The sequence below is a fragment of the Aegilops tauschii genome, chromosome 3 (genome assembly GCF_002575655.3).
Source record: "Aegilops tauschii subsp. strangulata cultivar AL8/78 chromosome 3, Aet v6.0, whole genome shotgun sequence".
Taxonomy (NCBI): domain Eukaryota; kingdom Viridiplantae; phylum Streptophyta; class Magnoliopsida; order Poales; family Poaceae; genus Aegilops; species Aegilops tauschii.
In genome coordinates this window covers 70,525,657-70,543,464 of record NC_053037.3, presented here as the reverse complement: position 1 = coordinate 70,543,464, position 17,808 = coordinate 70,525,657, and the positions used below count along the sequence as shown (strand labels likewise).

Here is a 17,808-nt window from a genome sequence, read left to right as displayed (position 1 = left end):
AGAATTCAGATCACCACCGCTGAAAAAAAAGATCATCTGCAAAGCACAGATGGTTGAGTCTGAGCCTCAACCAGCCTTTGTGAAAAAACTAGATTGCAGCTGATTTTTATGCTTCAAAGCCCTATATTAGAGTTACGACCGTCCACCAATAGAATAGAGACAGCGAAAGAAAGGGACAATATATTGGAATCTAAAGCCAGGGAGCTTCTAAATAGCCGGGGAATTAGCCTGGATGATGATGAAGACATCTCCCGGGCAGCAGATCTTATTTTATATGGGAAAAGGCGCGATCAAGTCAACTATGCGATCCGGGCCTTAAACCGTGTAACCTCCAAAACCTGGAAGGACTTCCTGGATGAATTAAGAAAGTTGAGTGGGCCGTTTAGTTTATATAGATGAAATCGAATATATAAAAAGTTTGATCTATTCTGTTGAAATAGAATACCCTAAAAAAGTTTTCTAAACGTGGGCCACCATCTGTATTCCGACGAAATGCTATCACCCAGAAAACAGAGATTGAAAGGATAGTAGAGGAGCTGTTGCAAAATGCTGTAATCAGGCCCAGTACAAGCCCCAAAGCAGCTCTGGTGTTGAAGAAAGATGGAACCTGGAGCTCCAAAGCCCCAAAGAAGTTTACATGCCGGGTGCATACTTCAGTGCCACTAATTAGCGACTTTTTTTTGCCCTTTACCTACACCATGTAGACCGGAGGATTACACAGAATCCCATTGGCGAGTTTCAGATAGCTAGGTTATTCAAGAAACTTGGAATACCAACTCCAATGCTTGGCTTGCTGAATCAGCATATGGATTACTTCCATTGAATTTCTCGGCCCGAGCTCTTGTGATTGGTCCACTTGGCAGGTGGAGTGGATCCTTAGCAGGTTCATGTGTTCCTTGTTTACGTAGCTCTTCTGTTGGATCACGTAGCCCCTCCGTTGGATTACGTTGCTCTGCCCTTGGATTACTTGAGTCATTTTTGGGTTTACTTGGCTGCTCCGCAACATGTTGGTTACTTGATCCTTCGCTTTGTTTACTTGGGAGCCCAATACTTATTGGTTGGGAAAATTACCTTCCAAGGAAAATGATCCTCCCACTGGACCGAAAAACCCATATATTCCCATGGGAATGGGTGGTGCTGAACAAGCAGGCAGGCCCAACGTTGTTTATCTTTACTGCAATCCTGGTTAGGTAAAAGGAATTCCGCAGCAGCGGGTACGTGATTAGTTACAACCAACGGAAAGACTTATTGAAATAATAGGGAATTTCCTCATCCAGTCTACTCCTAGGACTACATCATATGCTCCCAACTCCATGGCCAACAAATCAAACTTCAATCGATATCCTTGCATCTCCCACTGTACACTAGAACACATCCCATACAATCGGCCCGAAGAGCATCAATGAGCAGGCCTACTAAATAGGCATAGAGATACATTAGCCGAGTTTGCTTACAACAACTGCTATCACTCTAGCATCGGAATGGCACCTTTCGAAGCACTCTACGGGAACCTTTGTCGTACCCCGATTTGTTGGGGTTGGCACGTACCGATCGACGGGGCCACAGAAGATGAAGGAGAGTGCCGAGAAGATTCCACTTATTCTAGATTAAAAGCAGTTCAGGACCAGGTACGCCGACCACTATATTTGGAGTTTGCAGTAGGTGATCATGCTTGACTTCGGCTTGAACCTACAAAGGGTGTGATGCATTTTTGAGTGAAGGATTAGGTATAGCTGACCGATACATCGGACCTTTCTTGGCCCATATCCCCCTAGCCCTTACTCCCTTGTTTCGGTGGTTGGTCTCTACCTTTTTCTGTCTCTTGGCTAGTTTGTCTTCCTCTTCTTTTTGAGGGTAACGTAGTAAAAATCCTTTATTTCAGGGGATTTCCCTTTTCTTTCCAAATGAATTTATGCTTAGTCTAAAATTGGTAAATACCAAATAATAATATATATATATATATTATTATTATTTGAAATATGTACCAGTTTCCTGAAACTAACAAATAGAGTTATAGCTTTGATTGACTTACTAGCTTACGGGAACGCTTTGAATCTCAACTTACTTTGAACGAGTGCTTCCCACATAGATTGCTGGAAAGAGGAGTGAGCCGGGGTAGAACTTGAAGCACGGGAGAAGGAAAAAGAAGTATACAAGGGGTGCGTAGTTGGTATATGTACGGTATAGACCTTTCTTTGTGAATAGCTAGTTCAGTTACAAGGGTGTATACAAAGGTCTGCTTATAGGTTGAAAAAGCCTGTAGAGATAGCCTAGATAGCCAAGAAGATATACGTATTTCATAGAGCTAGCTAATAAAGCTTTTGTTAACTTCAAATAGGCTATTGAATGCAACGGCAAATAAAGAAGAAGAAAGTGCTAGAGCTAAGAGCTAATATATTCCCAGTCTATGCATGGATAAAGGAATGATAAGAGCTATGAGCAGTTTATTAAACTACACTACGGCTAATATATATAAGGACAAATCAACTAGAAAAAACTGTTGCCAAAGAAACCATTTGTTTAAGCTTATTCGTTCGCGCTAGGCTAAAAAACTAGATAGAAGAACTAGAGGCCGCCAAGGTCTTCAACCATTAGCAGGTAGGATCCTTTGCTTACTACTTGAAGCAGAAACCTAGAAGAGGAATTCTTTCTATTCCAAAATCCATCTTCTTTCCGGTCCGCTTCATTCATTCCCTTACTAATAAATCCAATTCATCGCTAATGGCGAAACCAGCCTGTATGTACACCGCACAACTAACCGTTGCTTGGTAGGTTTGATCAGCTCTCCTCACCTTTCCGTCGACATCTACTAAGGCTTCAGCTTAAGTGGGTTCAGACGCCCCAAATCTGACTCGATCCAGGGTTATATATCATAAAGGGCTTCGACAAGGGGTTTGATTCGTTCTTTGAGCAAAAAGATAAGGTCGGAATACCGGAGTTCTTTCTTTGCTTCCAAGAACATAGATTCCTTCTTCAACCCAGGTCATGACCAAGGGCGGGTATCTCACTCGCATATCTAGAGCCCAGCATCTCTCCTGAACGACACCTTCTGCAGACTCTACTGGTGGTATTTCCCGAGGCGAGGGTAAATATGTGCATTCATATCGGTCAGGAAACGACAATGACTCTTCTTCTTTCCGGGAAGCTATGGGCACCTCACAATTCTTATACGACATTAGTGGAAGCGAACATTCGTAGCATTCATTGTCACCGATCATTGACAAAAGAAGAAAAAGAAGCCGTACGACAACTTAAGGAATCTTTAGATTTGGCGGCTATAGACTCAAAGGGCACAGACAGGCTGCTGGTACTTTTTTTAGCTAACTAAAGTCCAACTTCCTTTGCCGAAAGAGGATGAAACGGATCAGCCGATTCAACTTAGCATTACCCGACTCGTAACTTCAAGCACAACCATCCATCTCAATCCAAAATCTCCGATCGTCTGTGATCCAAACCTAAACTCTCCTCCGGTTTTGGATATATAGACAGTGCCTGCTCTCAAACCAACCAAGACAGCAGCAAGTTCCTATCGAGAACAAGACGACAGATCAATATGACCAATTTCTATAATATCTCGGGTGAATACGTGAAAAAGTGTTGCTTAGCTCAGTGAAATGGAATAAGGAAGAGAAAGTGTAGTGTGATAAGGGAAGATGCAAGTCAATTTTGAGGGAGTCGGAGCTTCAACTGCGGTATAGGTAGAAGGAGCTGGTACGGAAAAACCTTCTGTATAAAGTTCGAAATGGTGAATTGAGGTAGAGTAGACCGATGATCCGGTAGTCATTTGGCCGGCTATGGAAAGAAAAAGCTTGCATCTGCTCCCCCTAAACTATAACGGGTCCCATCTCTCTCCAAACCTAACGTGGTAGTTTCCCATCATAAGGCTTTCCATCTATAGATTGAGCCATTACCCACCAAGGATCCCATTCGTTCAGAACTCAGTCGACTGCTTCTATAGATAAGGCGGAACGTCCTTAGTTCAGCATTATAGCACATAGTCTCCGACGCTACTACAGCGCTTCGCTAACTCGAAGCGCCTCGCTATGAGAATGACGCGTCGCTAACGCTCGGCTAAGTCGTCGAACCCTCGCGCTGACCATTCGCTTTCTCAGTAGCGAAAGCGCTTCTCTTTGCCCCTTAACTTCATAAAGTATTTGGAAAGAAAAGAAAGAGATTCTTGGTTTTATTGCTCCCGCTTCCTCATCTGCGCTCGTCAAGCCAACTTTGCTTTTTGGGAGGCGAAAGAGGGGTTGAAGCGGACATGTCGAAATGACAGCATCGAAGATATCTATATACACAGGAACGCTTATTCCGGACTGCGTTCCGGAAAAAGTAGCCTACTTGACAGAAAGGGCGGGCACTCTCGGCGCGGAGGTAGGCACTCTCGTCTTTCAACCCCACTGTCACTTTGAATTTAGTGGGGCACTGTTTACTTACAGCCTCTACGAGTTGCAAGTGAATGGGGCCGGTGCGTGGTGAACGGAAGGGTTCATCAAGCCATTTCTCGCCTTAACCCCTAAACTAAATAGGAAGAGGGGTACTTGACTAATAGGGGGCAATTGCATTGCACCTGACTGTGAGGGACCTCTTGATACCTTATGTTCACTTCCTAACTAGTAGCCGGTTTCCTGTCGCGGAAGCCTTTTCCCAGTGCGCGGAGCCCCGATGAGGAAGGTGTTAGTGCTTTCTCATGGGGTCAATAATGCTAATCCCTCTTTTTGTGCCGGGAAGAAGATAAGAAAAGGCGAAGCCTTCTCTTGGTTTCCCAACCTGTTGCTTCTAAAGGCTGCCCTCTCTCGGCTGGATTTTGGTCCAGCCTACTGCGAGGATCCCGTATCCCGTACATCGTCTTTCTCCCTCCTGGGTTCCCGTGGTTCCTATGCCGCCGCGTTTCCCGGTCCTTTTCTTTTAGTGCTTCGACCCGAAGCGATAGCTTGACGCGTTTTCCGTGGATAAGATGGCAGTGCTCCAGCTCACTAAAGAATGGGACGGCAGTGGTCCGCCGGCAAGCTCGTTCTGATCCTGGACGCAATACATTGGAATCCTGAAGCACCACCACGAACGCTACCGCGCGTGCGCCTGCGGTGCGGTAAGGCACCACCCTGTTGTGCCAGCAGCCAACTCCGGCGTGTCAGCTTAGTTATCCTCATCAAGCCACAACCTTGATGTCTAGCTTCCCAACTGGTAGACGGTTCCCTTTCCCCCGGATCAATGAAGAAGGGAGAAGTCAGTTGATTCCTCCGAAGAACCGGAAGCGAAGCGCTATGCCGGGGCGAGGGGACGGGAAAAGAAACTGCTCCGAAGAAAGATATTGGGGTTCCCAATGCTTCTCCACGCCCAACGAGATGCGCCAACCTCGGGATGCTTTACTCCTAACCCCACGGCGGTTCCGAGACGGAGCTTAACCTGAGTCTCGGTTAAGAACGGCGATGATCTACGTTTCACACGGCGCACGATTCCATGGATAGTTTCATTCGAGATCGTGATGGAGGACATAGCTTACGATCATCGGCTTTGATCATGCCACTAGGCATTTGATTAGGACATTGCACAATGATCCGAACACTTTGTCGGATCTCTTCAATACGGATACAGTAACGATCATAGCGATCTCCTCTGGTACCTACTGGTACGTCAAGATCCGATTGGTTATGAACATCGTAAGGTGCTGCTCTTCGCGAATCCCAGCATACCCCAGGTTGGGATGGGTAGGCCCACCACTTCACTTTTGCACTTTCACTTAGGCCCGGGCCAAGTCAGTGGGGGGACCCTGTCGGGCTCCTTCCCCCCCAAAACAAACTGTACGTGGGAGTTTCCCTTCATACGGCTCGAATCATTCTCAGATGCCCCGAGAGGCATCTTTCCTTATGATCTGGTGGTTCACACGCGCGCAAACGAGCACCGGCCGCAACAGCAAGGAACTATGAACAATAGAGTCAGACACAGAGCGTCATACTTCTTTATCTTGTGATGGTTGAGGAGTTTCTTTCTCAGAGGGTGCGGGACGCTTGCGGAGTCCGTGCCTTCCGTACCACCACAGGTCGTTCTTGGGCAGATCCCGCTCCTAAACATAAGGGAGGGATAGGGAGAAAGGGGCCCTAAAAATCATATAAATAGGGTTGTAAAAAGACCACTTTCATTCGACGTTCCGGGGCGCCCGATTCGATCGACGAATTTGGCGAGCTGATCCGCTTTGATCCAGGAGAAAGCCCAGTCAGCCACCTTTTCGGTGCAGGTCACGTGACCTACAGCTCGGCCTTCGCTTTTTGAGACTTCCTCTACCCACATCTCTATGTGCCCGCAGCACTTTCATATGGAGAAAGATGGGCTTACCATGTTCCATCAATAGCACCTAACCTATGCCGATTTTGGCGGACCGTGCTCCACCCCGGTGAACTCATGCGGTTCCGACGTGCCCAGAGGCCAGAGGCGAATCCGTTCACGCTCCGTAGGACCAACACCATTCGAAGGTTGATGGCCCGCCCCGCCTAGAATAGGAATCTTTGACTGGGCTTACACACATTCGCTCACTTACGCTGTCCCCCCTCAGCTCACCCTAGCCCCGGGTACGTCGTCTCCAAGGCTTCACACAAAATCTTCACTGACAACATATGCATGCTTTTGTAGGGTCAGGCAGAACCGTTGTTGCCTGATGGGAACTTCCCCCATATTGCTATCAATGTCTTCATGTCGTACGACCTCTTAACATTACACCACTGAATCCCCAATCCTTTGCTTGCTGTACAGTGACAGTACCAATATCCACTAATCGTTGTTTCCAGATACGGTTGCCGGTTGACATCTCTTCTAATTCGTCGATACGAGAAGCAAATTGTTGTGTGGAGGAATCAATATCTCGACATAAGCCAAGAGGCAGATCTTGTGCCACTCCACCAGGTCGTATGAAACTGGCATGCATCCTGGCTCCCGGGACTCTTTCATAGAATTCCAACAATTTCTCCCGCTCCTCAAAAGCCCAAAGGAACGGAGTTGATGCTCCCACATCCATAGCATGAGTAGTTGAAGCAAGTGAATGATTTGAAATTCGAGTTATTTCACAGAATAACACTCTTATATATTGAGCTCGTAATGGTACCTCACAATTCAAAAGTCTCTCTACGGCTGAAGAATGAGCGTGTTCTTGGGCCATCGTAGAAACATAGATAGGGTCAACGACGGAACGAACAACGAAACTTTACGACAGCTTTTTCGTACACGTTCACTTGCATCACATACACAAGTGCTCTCTGAACCGTGCAATAAGGTCACCCATAACACGGCTCTCCCACTGGAGTTACCTTAGCCCCGGGCCATGCTATTCCATGATATTGGAAAAAGTTGACTAATTATTATCATCGTCTTGAAAGCTGGGCGCCTTTTGAATATGAGTGGGGCTCCTAGTCTAGGCGGCGCCTTCGTGGAGCCAAACCGAAGGAAGAGCAAAAGGGCGAGGCCACACCCGGCTTCGAATAGGAGGGGGGCTTAGCTTTGGATCCCGCCTGCTTGCAGAAATGAATGGATCAGAAAGGGGGCTGGGTTCTATTTCCGGGCCGGGCAGGAGGTGAAGGCCAGAAGAAGAAGAGAAGTGCGCCTTCCCGGTAAGGAAGAGGATAAAAAGGTGATGTCATCTATCTCGACCTGTTTCCCGAGGCGTTGGAAATGAAGACCGGCTCAGAGAATCACTGGCGTGCTTTCTCTCCCCCATCGTTTCGCCAACAAAGAAGTCATCCTTGACTTGACTATTGACCATTCCATCCCTACCGAGCCGCCTCTTCGAAGTATTTACCTTTGCCTTTCTTTTTTGAGAACATACCCTTCAAATCAAAAAGAAAAAAAGAAAGAAAAGTTCCTCGTCTGTGATTTAATCGGCCCTAAGGGAGTTTACTCGACCCATTCTCCAGTCTCCCGCACTGCTCAAGTGTGCGACTCCGTATGAGGACCTCCTTCCCTTTTGCTCTGCCCACTCTCCGTTCACACGGTTATCAAAGCGGAGGAAGGGCGGGCAGCAGGTACCACGAGCCCTCTGTCCCACACATCTATCAAGAAGCAAGTGTAGTTCACCGGTTCCACCGAATGCTCCTATCTCTCGGCAAAGATCGTGTGAGTGTGCAGTTATGCTTCGGATGCTTCGCCATGGAATAGATCGATTCAGTTCCCCTTCTTTTCCGGTGCACTCGCTTCTAAAGATTCCTTAAGTTGTCGTACGGCTTCTTTTTCTTCTTTTGTCAATGATCGGTGACAATGAATGCTACGAATGTTCGCTTCCACTAATGTCGTATAAGAATTGTGAGGTGCCCATAGCTTCCCGGAAAGAAGAAGAGTCATTGTCGTTTCCTGACCGATATGAATGCACATATTTACCCTCGCCTCGGGAAATACCACCAGTAGAGTCTGCAGAAGGTGTCGTTCAGGAGAGATGCTGGGCTCTAGATATGCGAGTGAGATACCCGCCCTCGGTCATGACCTGGGTTGAAGAAGGAATCTATGTTCTTGGAAGCAAAGAAAGAACTCCGGTATTCCGACCTTATCTTTTTGCTCAAAGAACGAATCAAACCCCTTGTCGAAGCCCTTTATGATATATAACCCTGGATCGAGTCAGATTTGGGGCGGCTGAACCCACTTAAGCTGAAGCCTTAGTAGATGTCGACGGAAAGGTGAGAAGAGCTGATCGAACCTACCAAGCAACGGTTAGTTGTGCGGTGTACATACAGGCTGGTTTCGCCATTAGCGATGAATTGGATTTATTAGTAAGGGAATGAATGAAGCGGACCGGAAAGAAGATGGATTTTGGAATAGAAAGAATTCCTCTTCTAGGTTTCTGCTTCAAGTAGTAAGCAAAGGATCCTACCTGCTAATGGTTGAAGACCTTGGCGGCCTCTAGTTCTTCTATCTAGTTTTTTAGCCTAGCGCGAACGAATAAGCTTAAACAAATGGTTTCTTTGGCAACGGTTTTTTCTAGTTGATTTGTCCTTATATATATTAGCCGTAGTGTAGTTTAATAAACTGCTCATAGCTCTTATCATTCCTTTATCCATGCATAGACTGGGAATATATTAGCTCTTAGCTCTGGCACTTTCTTCTTCTTTATTTGCCGTTGCATTCAATAGCCTATTTGAAGTTAACAAAAGCTTTATTAGCTAGCTCTATGAAATACGTATATCTTCTTGGCTATCTAGGCTATCTCTACAGGCTTTTTCAACCTATAAGCAGACCTTTGTATACACCCTTGTAACTGAACTAGCTATTCACAAAGAAAGGTCTATACCGTACATATACCAACTACGCACCCCTTGTATACTTCTTTTTCCTTCTCCCGTGCTTCAAGTTCTGCCCCGGCTCACTCCTCTTTCCAGCAATCTATGTGGGAAGCACTCGTTCAAAGTAAGTTGAGATTCAAAGCGTTCCCGTAAGCTAGTAAGTCAATCAAAGCTATAACTCTATTTGTTAGTTTCAGGAAACTGGTACATATTTCAAATAATAATAATATATATATATATATATATATATTATTATTTGGTATTTACCAATTTTAGACTAAGCATAAATTCATTTGGAAAGAAAAGGGAAATCCCCTGAAATAAAGGATTTTTACTACGTTACCCTCAAAAAGAAGAGGAAGACAAACTAGCCAAGAGACAGAAAAAGGTAGAGACCAACCACCGAAACAAGGGAGTAAGGGCTAGGGGGATATGGGCCAAGAAAGGTCCGATGTATCGGTCAGCTATACCTAATCCTTCACTCAAAAACGCATCACACCCTTTGTAGGTTCAAGCCGAAGTCAAGCATGATCACCTACTGCAAACTCCAAATATCGTGGTCGGCGTACCTGGTCCTGAACTGCTTTTAATCTAGAATAAGTGGAATCTTCTCGGCACTCTCCTTCATCTTCTGTGGCCCCGTCGGTCGGTACGTGCCAACCCCAATAAATCGGGGTACGACAAAGGTTCCCGTAGAGTGCTTCGAAAGGTGCCATTCCGATGCTAGAGTGATAGCAGTTGTTGTAAGCAAACTCGGCTAATGTATCTCTATGCCTATTTAGTAGGCCTGCTCATTGATGCTCTTCGGGCCGATTGTATGGGATGTGTTCTAGTGTACAGTGGGAGATGCAAGGATATCGATTGAAGTTTGATTTGTTGGCCATGGAGTTGGGAGCATATGATGTAGTCCTAGGAGTAGACTGGATGAGGAAATTCCCTATTATTTCAATAAGTCTTTCCGTTGGTTGTAACTAATCACGTACCCGCTGCTGCGGAATTCCTTTTACCTAACCAGGATTGCAGTAAAGATAAACAACGTTGGGCCTGCCTGCTTGTTCAGCACCACCCATTCCCATGGGAATATATGGGTTTTTCGGTCCAGTGGGAGGATCATTTTCCTTGGAAGGTAATTTTCCCAACCAATAAGTATTGGGCTCCCAAGTAAACAAAGCGAAGGATCAAGTAACCAACATGTTGCGGAGCAGCCAAGTAAACCCAGAAATGACTCAAGTAATCCAAGGGCAGAGCAACGTAATCCAACGGAGGGGCTACGTGATCCAACAGAAGAGCTATGTAAACAAGGAACACATGAACCTGCTAAGGATCCACTCCACCTGCCAAGTGGACCAATCACAAGAGCTCGGGCCGAGAAATTCAATGAAGTAATCCATATGCTGATTCAGCAAGCCAAGCATTGGAGTTGGTATTCCAAGTTTCTTGAATAACCTAGCTGTCTGAAACTCGCCAATGGGATTCTGTGTAATCCTCCGGTCTACATGGTGTAGGTAAAGGGCAAAAAAAGTCGCTAATTAGTGGCACTGAAGTATGCACCCGGCGTGTAAACTTCTTCTTTTTATTTACCAATGTCGCTATCCGACTGATCATCCTTTGAGACCACGGAGAACATCAGAGAGAAAGATACGTCACCTAAAAAAAATTGACACCCTGACTTATATGAGTCGGCTAGAAACTCAAGGCCTGGCCTTTTGTGGGAGAATGCTGAGTCCTTCCCAAAATCGCCTGGATCAACGAAAGATCTGGATAACGCTAGGTTGTGATACTGATGTCTGATTTTACTCATATACATCCGATAGTGAAGGCCGTGAAGTTTGAACAGCCTCACTTAACCCTGGTTCGGTAACCTTTCTAGCGCCCAGGTATCCATGACCTGTAGATAGAGGCCCACTTTCCACTGGATACTCCAAATAAAAGAAGAAGTAGTTACCTAATCATGGGTCTATACGTAAGATCTCCTTGCGTAGAGGTTAAGGCCAGACGGATTACTGAAATGTAGTTTGACTAACGTTTCCTCATCGACTGCGAGAGTTTGTGGTGTGTGTTCTCGGACCAAAGAAACCAAACAAGCATACCTTTCATTTAATGGAGTATCTTGGGTATGGTACTCCCTCTTTATCAGCTCGATGTTCAATCAGCATTCCTTCACGGGGATCTTGACCGGATGTAAGTCAAGATTGCTATTATCTTTTTAAAGAACATAAACTTCAAAGCTTCTAGTCTGTCCCAACTCTTTCGAGCCGCTCTCCCAGTCAACGTTCAAACGCATCACCATATCTTAGCACTTTTGAGCTTGAGAAATGCTTTTCTGGCTTCTTCTCCACACCTTTCTTTAACAACTCAGTTAAAGGCCTGCTGATAGCTCCATACCCCGGTACAAACCTCCTGTAATAACCCCTGCAACCCTCGGAGTTCTCTGACATTGGCTGGTTCTGGCCAAGCTGTCATGCCCTCTACCTTGTTTGTATCAGTAGATACCCCAATTTCATAAATAATGTATTTCCTTTATGAAATTTGGCTCACCCACAAAAAGTTTGTTCTGCCGGAACACTTCCTCTAGCAACTTGAGATGCTCCACCATGGTAGAACTGTACACTAGAATGTCATCGAAAAAGACCAATACCCCTTTCCAACATATCTCTTTAAAAACACTATTCATGAGTTGTTGAAAGGTTGCCGGGGCATCACCTTGAATTCAAAAAGCCGGTCCTTCAGGCTGTTTTGTAGATATCCTCTTCCTTTCATTCTTATTTGGTGATAACCAGCCCTCAAATCTATCTTAGTTCACACCTCATCCAAAAGTGCCGGTCTTCTATGATAGGAATGGGGTATTTGGAAAACATAGTTGCTGCATTTAGTTTTCGATAGTCGAAACACATTCTCCAGGTTCCATCTTTCTTCAACACCAGAGCTGCTTTGGGGCTTGTACTGGGCCTGATTACAGCATTTTGCAACAGCTCCTCTACTATCCTTTCAATCTCTGTTTTCTGGGTGATAGCATTTCGTCGGAATACAGATGGTGGCCCACGTTTAGAAAACTTTTTTAGGGTATTCTATTTCAACAGAATAGATCAAACTTTTTATATATTCGATTTCATCTATATAAACTAAACGGCCCACTCAACTTTCTTAATTCATCCAGGAAGTCCTTCCAGGTTTTGGAGGTTACACGGTTTAAGGCCCGGATCGCATAGTTGACTTGATCGCGCCTTTTCCCATATAAAATAAGATCTGCTGCCCGGGAGATGTCTTCATCATCATCCAGGCTAATTCCCCGGCTATTTAGAAGCTCCCTGGCTTTAGATTCCAATATATTGTCCCTTTCTTTCGCTGTCTCTATTCTATTGGTGGACGGTCGTAACTCTAATATAGGGCTTTGAAGCATAAAAATCAGCTGCAATCTAGTTTTTTCACAAAGGCTGGTTGAGGCTCAGACTCAACCATCTGTGCTTTGCAGATGATCTTTTTTTTTCAGCGGTGGTGATCTGAATTCTATCCAAGAGCTTACTAGTATCATGACTCATTTTAACAGAGTGTCTGGGCTTTCAGTTAATGCCAAAAAAGTAAGATCTTCTTCAGTGGTATTTCCTTTTCTTTGAAACAAACTATTTTTGAGTGTGTCTTTAATGAAGGGATTTTACCAGTGAAATACTTATACCCTCCATTCATTTCCTTTTCTTTCCAGGCTAGCTCCCTCTGTAGCCGGTGGTTGATGTAGATGAGTATGGGAAGACAATGGTAGTTTCATTCTAGGTCCCACTAATTGTTGAATAGTTGGTTTGAGTTTTTTTTGGATCCATGCAAGCCATTTCCAGTTGAAGTCATAAGGTACCATCCTGTTCCAGCCAGGAAGACAGCTCTATCTCACAAGTTAGCTGGATCTTTTATTTAAGCCAAAGGCTAGAAAACCTATTTCAGATGAGTTTGGGCTCCGTTAAGTTATCCTCATTTCCTAAGATAAGCGCAGTTCAACAAAACTAAAAGCTAGATATATCGTTGTAAAGTAGAGCTAGACTGCATGATTGGATTGTATAGAAGGATAAGAAGGATTTTAAAATTCCTTCTTTTTTTCTTAAAACGAAAGAAGAAAGAGAGTGGGATGGGATGAAAGTAAACGCAAAGAGCTGATTCGATCAAAGAACCTCGCAGCTTTAGTGCAACAAGCCGATCGAAAGCACTCATCTTTATCGACGAAATGCTTTTTTGTCTCTTCCTCACTAAACGCCCGCTTCCTGGCTCCTCCCTCTTTGCCTAGCGGTTAAGTAGATAGTAGGTCCCCCCTGGCCCCGCAACCAAGAGTCACTCGTCGAAAGCTGACCAGGAAGACAATAACTGCTATTTCAAGAAAGCATGGTTGGAGTTCTTCTATTGACGAAGGGAAGAGGACGGTCTTACTTTTCAGAGATACCTGACTTATTAGTGGACTGGTCATGTCATAGCGGAAGGTCAGAGGTGGGAAACAAGGAAACAGAGGAAATGCTTACTGGGACATAGCCTTCGGTACGAGTTGAAGGGAAGAGGTTTGATTGCTAATAAAATGAGTGGAAGAGCTGCTCGGTCAAAGGCATTCTCTCAAGTAGCAAAGGCAAGACGGAAAGCAAGCTAGTGGAATGCAACCAACAACAAGAAGCCCTCAGGTCATGAGAAAAAGGTATGGATCCCTATTCCTTTCTTTTTATCCGACTGGAAGCAGTGGAAGAACTTCTTGATACTTTTTTCTCCTCTAACATAAACCCGTCAATTGATACATACAAGCCGCATATATCATCTATACTATCTATCCTTCTCTCTCTTCTAGAGTCAATCTTGTATTCTTCTTCTTAGAACTTGAAACAAGGTCCATCGCAATACCCAAGAAGTAGTGGCAATTCTCTTCCCTTTGCTGCACCTTGTGCTATATATCGAGTGGACCCTAACCTATATCTACTTGCTTCGGCCTTTAGATATCTGCATTCTCTGCTGTATCCACCTTGACTTGGTATTCAGTGCTCTGTTCTAGAAGTCTGTAACACCTGACCTCGAACTCCATTGGCTCCTTACGGGATAAGAAGATAGATTGTACATTCGATTTTCCAAAACGTGAGTGGTTTGAAGCATGTTTCAGTGAAGGAGATGATGATCGTAAAAGGAAACTGGAAAGCAAAGCGAAACGGAAGAGATCAAAAGCGATTGAAGTGACTAGTTGGAAGTTCCTGAAAGCAGGGAAAGCGATAGTTGACTTTTCTTGAGAAGTAGGGACCCAAGAATGACAAGTGGACTAGTATTCATAGGGGCCTTTTCTTTCGAGAAGGCTTACCGGATACTATGCTGGCCCCAATGCGAGGTAGTTCCCCTGCTTGTAAGATCCTGATTGCCTTTATGCTTGAGTTTCAGCATTCCTTTACTCCAGTCAACTGTCATTTGACCAAAACTTGACAACCAGTCAATGCCTAAAATAAGATCATAACCTTGTACATCAAGCACCCTAACTTCTGTTTCAAATTCCAGGTTTTGTAACTTGAATTGAAGGTTGTCACATTTGGTACTGGTCAATAACTTACGGCGAGACGAGCAGCAAAAAAATAAAAAGAACATTAATAGGTGGAAGTCTTCGAAACTTACTTGTCAGTTCGGTTGTGCCTTGATACCTATCTATAGCTTTCCTAGCGACTTTGTTTACTCATCGCTAGTAAGACTGTCTGCTGATCCCAGGAGATCAGGACTTGTACAAGTATCTGACGTGATTAGGCGGGGACAGGATTCGAACCTGCAGTCTTCAGGTCATGAGCCTGATGAGTTGACCAATTCCTCTACCCCGCTTTAGTCTAAACCTTTCATTAACATACAGAAAATAGAGTTCGATGCCAGGCGGATACTTGACATGTTCCCCCTTGGCCAGGCCCATCGCAAGGAAAGCGAAAACCTAGATTTGCTTTATCGGGTATCAAACGGGAACTCCGAGCAAATAAAACACCTTTCAAAAGTATTAATACAGTCACATGTATGGTAAATGCATGAATGTGATGGACTCAAAAATCTGCGGTTCCTAATGGAATAGGTAACAAAGCCACTTTGCCACCTACTGCTACTAACTCGCCGCCTCCCCACGTTAAGCTAGTACTTGTTGTTGCACCAGGAGCTGTTACGCCAGGCGCAGTAGCATGGATATTTTGTACCCATTGAGCAAAGATAGGTTGTAATTGTATGGCAGTATCCGAAAACATATCTTGTGGACGGCCTAAAGCACTCATGGTATCATTATGAATGTACAAGCCAAAACTGCGAAGACCTAGAAATATACATACCCAGTTAAGGTGGGATATGATTGCATCGCGGTGTCTAAGGACGCGATCTAATAGATCGTTGTATCGAGTAGTTGGATCATAGTCTCTTACCATAAAAATTGCTGCATGTGCAGCAGCACCGACTATTAGAAATCCGCCAATCCACATGTGGTGTGTGAACAAGGAAAGTTGTGTACCATAGTCAGTAGCTAGGTATGGATAGGGAGGCATAGAATACATATGATGAGCTACAACAATGGTTGTAGAGCCTAGCATAGCTAGGTTAAGAGATAATTGAGCATGCCATGACGTTGTTAAGATTTCATAAAGACCCTTATGGCCTTGTCCTGTAAATGGGCCCTTGTGAGCCTCCAAAATATCTTTAAGTCCATGGCCAATACCCCAATTGGTCCTATACATATGACCTGCGATTAGGAAAAGAATAGCAATAGCTAAATGATGGTGCGCAATATCGGTCAGCCAGAGACCACCGGTTACTGGATCTAGTCCTCCGCGAAAAGTCAGAAATTCTGCGTATTTGGACCAATTTAAAGTGAAAAAAGGGGTTGCTCCTTCGGCAAAACTAGGATAAAGTTGAGCCAAAAGGTCCCAATTCAAGATAAATTCATGAGGAAGTAGTATCTCTTTAGGATCCACCCCAGCGTCAAGAAATTGGTTAATTGGTAAAGATACATGAATTTGGTGCCCCGCCCAAGATAGAGAAGATAGGTCTGTTTTCATTCGTGTAGAACTGCTACCTCGTTAACGAACTTACTCAAAGAGTGCTATAGAGCCGAGTCTAACAAAGCCGCACTGTTATTATTTTCTTAACCTCAGAAAGTCTCACGCGCGGGGCACCTCACATCGCACTAAATCACTACTATTAGGCCCTTCCTATCATTCCACAATCCGAAGGAAAAAGAGTATCCTATGAAGGAAATCGTATCTGATCTATCACCTTCCTCGTATCGATGCTTGCCACCGCGTCACTAGGTTGTTCATAGCTCTTGCTTAGCTTAATGGATCACCCAACTGTATTCCGGGATGTGTGCATTCCACAATCCCTTAAGGAAGAGGTTCACTACAGCCTTGCTTGTTAATGGGTTTCTGACTTCACAGCAGAGTGCTAGACTAGGGATAAGCTGGATACTGACTTCTTTCCAAGAGCTCCATCAGCCCTGCTTAGCCATACATCAGCTCTACCATTACTATACGCATTCTACCTACGCTTTTATGGAAAGAAAGAAGAAAGGTTGGATGGTTGATCCACACAAATAAGAGATATGTAGGCCCAACCTTCAATTGCAGAGAATAGCAAGCCCCCTTTGCGGAACAGATGTATAGAGGAAAAGGGTGACCCACATCGCAAGGGCTTTCCGATTGTGTGAATCAGAGCCCAAGAGAAGATCAATTCATTAGGAGACAGGTATCGATGCTTGCCAGCAGGAGAAAGATCACTAGGTTCAGTCTCTGATCTGATCAATAGGGTTCCCTAGGTACATTCCGTTTTCTGGAAATCCAGCAGGGATAGTAGCTGCCTTTTCCAGGGCAAAAAAACAAGTTAGGCTATCCGAGATTTGCTCTTTTTTCCAGCTTTTTGGAGTGAAAATAAGGAGGGACTTGTGATTGGTTTTCTACAGGGAAGAGAGATACCAAGCCGGGCAACTTCCCCTACTAACTACTGAACACAAAAGCCAAGGTGACCCAGAACAATTATTTCACTTATTTCTAGTTTAAGAAGGACCTTGTGCGCGGTTCACGACTCCCGGTGCTTAGAGATGCGGTTCACTACAGCAGTGGTAAGAAAAGCAAGAAAACAGGTATCAAGAGATGGAAGTGAAAGAAGAACTGTTGATCGACCGGTGGTTTGGGTCTTGCCTTTTAGGATTCGGATTCCTATTGAATTGACTTTGCCTTTGCCGAGGAGCAGAAACCGAGCCCTTTGATTTGATCCAGTGAGTGACGTTACGAGCAGAAGCCTCGACAAGTTGAATCCGGTACCGAAACAAGGATGACATTATTGAATATATTCTTCTTTCCTGTGCTTTGCCTTTCCCGTTTTCCGTACCTTTCGTAGTAGTTACTCGCCACTAGAAACAGGATTCATGAATTCAAACTAAAAGCAAAGGTATCGCTAATTCCATTTCAGTGGAAATATAGGGATGAAAGTTTCTCTCCTACTGATTTCGATTGCACATCTAATGAAAATATATGCACATGAATGTTCAAAAGCAAGTCTATCCCCTTTGCCGTTACCGAGGATCTATCTTTGT

General features: G+C 44.7%; 1 non-coding gene across 1 annotated transcript; it reads right to left on the bottom strand.

Moving 5' to 3' along the window:
* Window positions 1–14,997: 14,997 nt before the first annotated feature.
* On the bottom strand, window positions 14,998–15,071 carry TRNAM-CAU (transfer RNA methionine (anticodon CAU)). The gene has a single exon. It is a non-coding gene; the product is annotated as a tRNA-Met (tRNA).
* Between the last annotated feature and the right edge of the window lie 2,737 nt (window positions 15,072–17,808).